Here is an 8577-nt window from a genome sequence, read left to right as displayed (position 1 = left end):
CCTCACGTTCACGCGCCTGCCTGGCGACACGGCTGCTCCCTCTGTCCTGCCCCTCTCCCAGACCCGTGCGTGGCCCCGGCCCCTGGAGGACAGGGGTGGCCACCCTCCGGCATGGCCGGCACCAGGGTCCCTGACCGCAGCGCTTGGAGGAGAACCAGGCCTGGGGCGTGTTTTGGCGTGCAAATGCAAGAGTCCTTTAAGGAGGGTTTTCTCCCCTTTTCAGACGTGGCAGCCACCTGAGGGGTGCTCATGGAGAAGGAAGGACGGCACCACGGTGGCCACAAGCTGTGGTCCATCAGCTGCAGCTGGCCGCCAGCCTTACTGCTCCAAATCCACTGACAGAGCACCAGTAGCAGCTCATCGGCTCCTGAAAAGCAGGAGGTGGGTACCCTGTTTACAGATGGGAAGGTGACAGAGTGATTTGCCCAAGGCTGCCCAGCAGGCTGGTGTGAGAAATGGGAGTGAAACAGCCCTGCTTCCAGTTTCTAACTGGGAGCATGAATAAATACCCCCATCTCAACACACGTGTCCCACCTGAGAGGCCAGGGGCTCTAATGTTAAATTACGGGTTTTGTGTGGTATACGATAGTTGCCAGTGGCCCTAATCAAGGTTCAGGCCCCACTGCGGTTTGCAGTGCATACACAGAGGATAACAAGCCATGCTTCCCCCTTGCAGCCCAGGGACAGAGCCGGCAGGGGTGAGGAAGGAAACCGGGATAAAGGCAAGGCAGTGGTGAAATCCATTCAGGGGCATTTGCACTGTTTTACAAATACCATTAGCCCTAAGTGCTCATATGCACAAAAACTGCAGGGATAGAGCTGCTAGGGCTGCTCTTTTCCACCTTTCTGTAAGCAATCACCTGCCCTCAGTGTGAGTTACCTTCAAAATCCAAGCATGAGGTGGGGCACCAGACTTCATCCTGTGCTGTTGCACTCCTTTAGGCAGAAGGGAGAATTTTAATATTCCAGACTGTCATCAATAGCTTTTCCTAGCATGAAATTCACTTAAAGTTTGAAATTGCACTTTGCAGAGGTCTTTTTCTCTGCCTATCAAGTCCCTTTAAAAAATAATTTTAATAAAGGTTCTTTTATCCTGATTTCCAATGGAAATGAAGCTTATGTGGTCATGGTGTCTGTATCTGTCTGCCTGTCTGTCCATCTCTCTAATAACCTTTGAACTCACTGGCTGATTTCAAACAAGTTTGACAGAAGTGTAATTACAATTACATCTTTACGGGTTTTGTGAAAATAAATGGGCTGATAGCAAAATGACACCCTATCACAGTCGCCAGCAGGGAAAGTTGCAACGGGGGTTCACACATTGTTAGAGTTCAGATATGCCATAACAGTGAAAACACTAGTCTGTGCCTGATCTGAACAAAAAGCTTCAAATGAAGATTATGCCGTCTTAGACACCCTAGTCAATCAACAACCATGTACAGATACACAGAATATGTGGCTTTGTTAGTTCCAGTGCTCACTAAACTACTTGTTGTTTGGGTTGGGTTGCTTTTTTTTTTTTGTTTTGTTTTGTTTTTTTCTGTACCAGAGGCTGCCATCAGCTCTGCTATTTCATATGTGGCTAAATAAAATCTCTTTAATCCTAGGTGCTCTGTTCATTCATAGCTGCACAATGTAATCCTTTGTGTTCAGCTAAGGCTCCCACATGAAAGCAACAGAAGGTTCAAATATATGTTTAGTTCTATATTTAAAAGCAAGCAAACATTTCCCACATCCAAGTAAAAGCAGCAGTGATTTTTCAGTTTGTTGTGATGAAACACTTAGTCCCCATCTCTCATTTTAAAAGTGTTGTCTGCATGTTGATGTGATAAATAGGGGCAAGGACCTGTGCAAAAGCTGAAGGGAGACCCTTTCCCAATGCATGCATGTGTCTCGTCCCCCCTCCCCGTTCTTGCAGCAGTACATTCCAACCAAGCGTATTTCCTACACGGAGTTTTTATGAAGTCTGATGATTCAGTCCCTTTTGATATACCCTGACCCTCCAGCTGACAGCCTCACCTCAAAGACTCGTAAAAAGCACTGTGCAAACAAACTGCCCTCTCTGTCGCAGAGGTAACCCAACCCTTTAGGACTAGAAGATGAAACTTGCCAGGCAGGGTAGGGAGAAATACTGCTTGGCCCTGCCCCTCTGGGGTCGAGGAGTGCAATCCAATTTCCGCTCTAGAAGAGGGTCATTATTGCTTCAGCTCAGGCTTTTCTCTCTGCCCTTAGCACTGGCTCAAGAGAAAGAAGAAAGGGTAAGTCTGCTTTTGAATTAGGCTGAGGCAGCTGCAAATCCACGGAGAACTGCACTATCAGTCCTTTGACTTGTTTTGTCCTGGGGATTTCTCGCTGGAGGGGCTGCGCGTGTGTAGGCAGGGTTGGGTCTCTTTGCTTTTCACCTTTGCTTGGGTGTTGTACCAGCCAAGTCCTGGTTAAGGTCTTGCTTACTTTTCTGGTCTGGTTCCAAAACATTTTCCAAAGGATGTAAACTAACCTATCAGGAAATATTACTTCTTATTGTAACCCTCCCCCAACCCCATTACAGTGTTTTAAATCTTCTGCTTTCAAACACCTCCTCCCAGGTATATTCTGGTTACTTGGGCCTAATTACTTCACTTTCCTTTGTGAGGCAATGCAGGTTGTGCATTAGATAAAGATATGACACCTTATATTTAGCATTAATTGCAACTGCGCTCGTCCTGAGCGTACATCTCTCTTGCCAATCCTTCCTGTGTAATTTCAGTCCCTAAATAGCCCACCTCATGATACATTCTTTGATACATCTCCTAGCAATGTTTTTCTAGTGACATAAACTGCTACAAGCTCTTGTTACAAACCTTTGGTCGTTCAGCTCTTCAGGAATAAAATTCTGATGCCTTCCCCTCACCTACATCTTATTTCTCCCAAGAGCAACGAGCGTCTACATGCAAAATAGCAGTAAAAATGGGGGCAGATGTTAAAAACAAAATAAAATTTTGTGATAAAGAGGCTGAGAGCTGTATAGCAGAAACCTTTTTTTGAGGGGCATTATTCTCCAAAACAAAACAACGAGATTTGCCAAAATGTCTCTAATCACCCATACTACCTTTTGGGGTTTTGTTTCAGTTTTGTTTTATTTTTGTCTCCATAAAAAGCAGCAACTGGTTAAAAACGAGTTTTGCAAAGAAAACAGTATGGCTTAAGGGCTAAAGGATACAAAACAGTGCTTTCAAGTTCTCAGTGTCCCAGCTGCAGGTTAGCCTGAGGTGGTGGGGCATTGCCATCCTGAAATGGAAGGGTAAATAAACAGGTTCCTGTGCCGTGGTTGTTACTAAACACTGCGTTCATTCCCTCTGCTGGCTGGCACCGCAGCAAGACTCCCAAAGGCTTGGCGGAGATTGAATCTTCTCAACTATGTTCTCAGGACGGGAATCCAGGAGTTTGTGGGAAAACTACAGGAAGGCATACACAAGAAGCCGTGCTCTGCTTGTCCTGAGTCCGAAATTTAATTTGCTGCCAACCCAGGGCAGGAGTGGGTGCATTAGTCATGTCCAAGTATTGGCAAAGCTAAAAGGCCTGAAACAAGGTGATTTCAGGGTGGAGAGGAAGAAATGTTCACTGTTTTCCCTCCAGCGACCCACAGAGCTGCAGGCGGTGAAAGGGAGGTGTGTCCCTTCTGCAGCAGCGCTGACAGACTGCAATCCGTAGGATGAAGAAATGCTCTCAGATGCTCCCTTTCTGTCATATTACATTGCCTCAGGGAGAAGAGCTAGCTGCTGAATTGGAGAGTTACCGCAACTGAGTCAAATGCTTCTGGCCTCCTACTCATTTTTTTAACTGTTGTTTCCATGTGTAAGTAAATAGGTAAGAGTGTCCTCTGAAGAGAGCAGAAAGGATCAACTCTGTTCTCAGGCTCATTTCTTGCAGCAAGGTATTTGCTGACTGAGCTCACACAGAAAGGCCTTTAGCTGTTTTCCCCAGCTGCTCCCATTCACGGGACAACAGTTTGAGGCAGTTTCCTGTAAGAAATAGTGCTGACCCAGGTCTCTTGCTTAATCTTTCAACTCTCATGTAGGCAAGGACTCAGAATTCAGCTGAGCTACCCTGTGGGGCCTTGGCCAAGTCGTCTGCTGTACCTTGGTTCCCTCTCTGTAAGCTGAGGAAAATACTACTCTGTGTCTACAGGGAAGAGCTTAAAAAATAAAAACCCAAACCATTGCTTACATTTACTTTGGTTTCTCCTGAAAGGGGCTTAATCTTTCAACTCTCATGTAGGCAAGGACTCAGAATTCAGCTGAGCTACCCTGTGGGGCCTTGGCCAAGTCGTCTGCTGTACCTTGGTTCCCTCTCTGTAAGCTGAGGAAAATACTACTCTGTGTCTACAGGGAAGAGCTTAAAAAATAAAAACCCAAACCATTGCTTACATTTACTTTGGTTTCTCCTGAAAGGGGGGGAAAAAAAAAAAAAAAAAATAAAGACAGCTGTAGAGTCACTTTGCATACGAGCCAAACACTGAATGGAAGCTCTTGCTATAGAAAACAGTGAGGAATAAGCAATGAAGTCTCTGAATAGGATGCTTAATTGCAGCTATAATTATGTAGCTCGGAAACCACAGTGTGCATTATAGACAAAGGAACACCAGGAGTGGGGGTGCTCTTAAGTTAAGGCAGCAACAAGTCTACAGCATCGTGTACTTACCTGTGTACTGGCCACCTGTCAGCGTGCATTGCTAAGGACTCTTTGGAGAAGAAAATGCTCAGAGGAGAGTTGATAGGAAGAGGAGTGAGGCACAGAGGGAGGGCTGGGGTGGGTGTTCCAGGCAGAAGCTGGATGGATGAGGAGCAGACTAGCCCCCCCGAATTGATGGGACAATCTTGATGTGGTGGAGCAGGCCATCAGCCCATGCGGCAAGATGAGGTGAGAGATGGAGTTATGTGCTGATGACAAGGATGAGATGTCCCAATGCTATGTGGTGGGTAAAAGGGATTCAGTGGAGACATGATGTGTCCAAGAGTGAACAAATTAATTTGAAGAGCTGCATAATCAGTGGAGGAAAGGAGAGCAGTGGGAAGCAGAGATGAAGCTCTGCAAAGTTTTAGCCATCCTGGAAGATGGCTAAAATAAAGCCATGACAAAATAGGAAGCCCGGGGTTTTTTTATAAGGGGAGGTAAAGTACAGAACTATGAGGCTTGAATAGGGGGAGGAAGTTAGAAGTTGGCCCTAAAACTATAAAAATGAAGAAGTAGGAAGCAGTTCATCCCTCACAATAAATGCAAAACTGTGTGAAGGAAGCAGCATAGGCAAGAAAAAGGGAACCCTCTGAGGGGAGATGCAGAAGGCTGAAGCGTAGGCTTTGACCTGGAGACAGAACAAATTGATTTGCAATTCATGAACATAAAGAAAGATGCAGCTATATTTTAAGAAGTGGTAGAAGTGTGTTTATTTGGTTTGGAAGATGCCCTTTACTGATCAGCATACATTGGCCTCTGATGTGTATTTAGCAAAATATCTAGAGAGGTTGTGTAAAGGAGAAGTCCTAAGGTCATCGCTTTATCAAAAGCACCACTAGCTCCAGAGGATCTCACCTTTCCCTTGTCGGTGTTTCTGTCCAGCGGTGCCACAGTGAAGGCAGATCAAGTGGGTGCAAGCAACTCCCGTGAGTCAGAGAAAACAAATAAAGGAACCAACCAGACCTCCCTCCTGAAAGGCTGTTTAAAGAGAGACGTGTTGTAAGCGTGAAAACGAAACCGTACAGGAAGTTGTGCTTGAAATCTGCTGTTTAATTTTTTTTTTTACATTATGAATCCAGAACTAAGGCCATAAAAAAGAAGGTATCAGGTGACATCCCCTGCCTCTGTTCTGGCTGCTTTTTCCGTGTATGAATCACCCTTTGGCTTGACTGAGAGGCTGCACAGCAGCATTTGTGTCAGGCCATAATGTTGCTCCTAGTAGAGGTACACATTGGTCACCCCAAAGCCACACAAGGAAAATCTGGCATAGTGCCTGTGTTTTGGCACAGGAGACAGTCCTACCTTGGACTTCAGTAGGGAAGAGATTCTAAGCCTTGACTGAGGCATGGTGATGATCTTGGTCTTGAGACAGTGTCACAAGGACTGTGACCTAGGCTATCTGTCCTTGGGTTTATGGGCACCTGAATTCAGGCTCAGAATATGATATTTTCAGATCATCATTGGCAGAAAGATCTGGTTTTGAGTTCTTCCAAAAGCAAAACCCAAATGCATAATGCACTTATGTTCCTCCAGTGCCTGTTTTTAGATCCATTTCTTTTGCAACTTAATTAATCAAGATTTCACTGCTCATTTTAAAATAAGTGGCATTTCTCTTAGGTTTATAGCTTTCAGTCTTAGAGGTTTAAAAATAATCAAATGGATTCTGAGCTAAGCCAGATTCATAAACCATTCTTGTCTGTTAATACCTGAACACTCTGATCATCATATTTAAGAGATTCCTTTCTCCAGATGGGTATTTATCAGACAGGTTGTCCCCTGTTCTGTATTTTGAGGCTGTGTTATGTTACCATGCTGCACCCTCATGCAAACCACACGGGTGGAAGGGAGTGGGAAAACGAGCTGCAGTAAAAGTAAGCCACGTCTCTGAGTTTATCCACATTCCTTTTCCCCCTCTTCTCCTATCCATATTCTGTAGATATCCTATCCATAGATGTCTCCTTGTGTTTAGCCTGTCTTCCTCATCTGCTGTTTTCAATTTCCTTGCCATCCTTTTGTGGGATCTTTTAGAACTCTTCCCTTGAGAGTGACCATGGACATTTTTCCTTTTACTCTTCTAGCAAGGCTGGCTCTGTAACAGGTTTCTGCTTGCCAGACCCTCACACCTTCTTTCCCATTCCTCTGTATTAATTTTTTTCTGTTGGAGAAGCAGCTGCATCTCCTGCAGAAGAGAGCAGCCTGTGGCAGGTGCCTATCCCTACCAGAGTATCTCTGCTTTGACAAGCAGGATGAGAGAGTCCAGTCTTCACAGGCCTGCTTCCGCTTTGTTGAGGTTGCCAATAAGTAGAGGCAGCAATGATTGGATTTCTTTTTCTTACGCTGACAGTTGACCTAAGCAGTAAGGCTGGAAATGAAATGTGAGTAGACAGCAGGTGATATTGGGAAGGACTGCAACTAATGGCTTAGCATTTTGCATTTCTCACAAACGTTTAATTTATCCTTCTACTCTTCCTCCAAGTTGCCTGTAAGATGCAGTGGGGTCATTTCATCCTCTCATGTAAAGTAATTGCCTTGTGATCCTCTTTCAACACCACAGAGCAATGTGAATAGCAAATTACAGCTCAAATATCACTCATGCCAATTGGGGTAACACTGTGACAAGAAATGTGAGGGATGCACTCACAGCCTTAGCATTAGCTGCAACAAGACTCTTCTGAGCCTGGGGCCAAATCCACCTTGGTAATGCAACATCACAGCTTCAGTCCATCACCTCCAGGAAGCTTTCAACATTGCAGAACGAGAGGCAGTCGTGATACCCACAGGAAAACAAGTGCCATACGTGAGTCCCAGCATGGGAACCTGGGTAGGCCTGATATTTAGGATGAGAAATGGATAGGCTCTGGGTGTCAGGACATGCAGCTATATATTGCTGTGGGACTACACAGCCGTGCTGGGGATTTAGTTCAGTCGTTTGGATTGAGTTGTTTGTCTGCAGCACTAGGTAACCTACTTTTATGAAAACTGCTCTGTTAAATTAGTTAGATCCGAGTGATTCCCTGCTGTCATCTACTCAGTGGCCTGCCAGTCCCTTTGTTCTGAGCTCATCTATGTTTGAAAGGTAAACACAAGGTACACCCATGGTGACCTTTAGAACTTTCCAGTTTGCATAACTCTGCAGATACATATGCCACGATAATAAACAAACTAGAGTAATTACAGCCTAAATCCTTCCCTCAAAGAGATACCCACATGAGAATGGTGAAGCACTCTACCAAAACATAAAGTGCGATGCAACTAGAGAGGAGCATTCTGCAGACATCCAGGCTTTTTGCAAGAAGAGAGAAGAAAGTTGAGCTAACGTGAGCAGGCTCCAAGGCCAAGCTGAAAAAGTCAGAAAGCCAGAGGGAATGAGAAAAAAAGCAAAAGAGGTTTTACCATTGTGTAAGGGAAAGGGCCCAAAGATAGTTGTAAGAGATGATAAGAAATGCTATGCTGACATAACGACAGTTATGGGAAAGGAGCTTTGGGTCTGACAGCCATGGCTCTGACATTGTCCTACTGTGCTACTTTTGGCAAATCACTTCACCTTCCTCTAACTTCCTTCCTCATCTTTGTACATCTTGGCAGTCTGACTTGCAAATTCTTTGCAGTAAGACTAGCGTTTCTACAACCTTCTGCAGTGCCCACTGCAACTAGGCTTTGAACTCAGCTGGTGCACCTCTGTCATGAAGGACAGCAAAATCTGATGGAAGATGAAAAGCTGTTGTATAGACTCAGAACAGGCAGGGCTCATCTATTAACACAGACTGACAGTCTATGCTATGGTGAGGGAGGAGAACAGGATGCTGGAGAGGAGAGGGCAGTACTGGCCACCGAGAGAACACCGCTCTTACGGATTAGGGAAAG

The sequence above is a fragment of the Buceros rhinoceros genome, unplaced genomic scaffold (assembly GCF_000710305.1).
Source record: "Buceros rhinoceros silvestris isolate BGI_N320 unplaced genomic scaffold, ASM71030v1 scaffold18281, whole genome shotgun sequence".
NCBI classification, from domain to species: domain Eukaryota; kingdom Metazoa; phylum Chordata; class Aves; order Bucerotiformes; family Bucerotidae; genus Buceros; species Buceros rhinoceros.
This window is presented reverse-complemented; position numbering follows the sequence as displayed.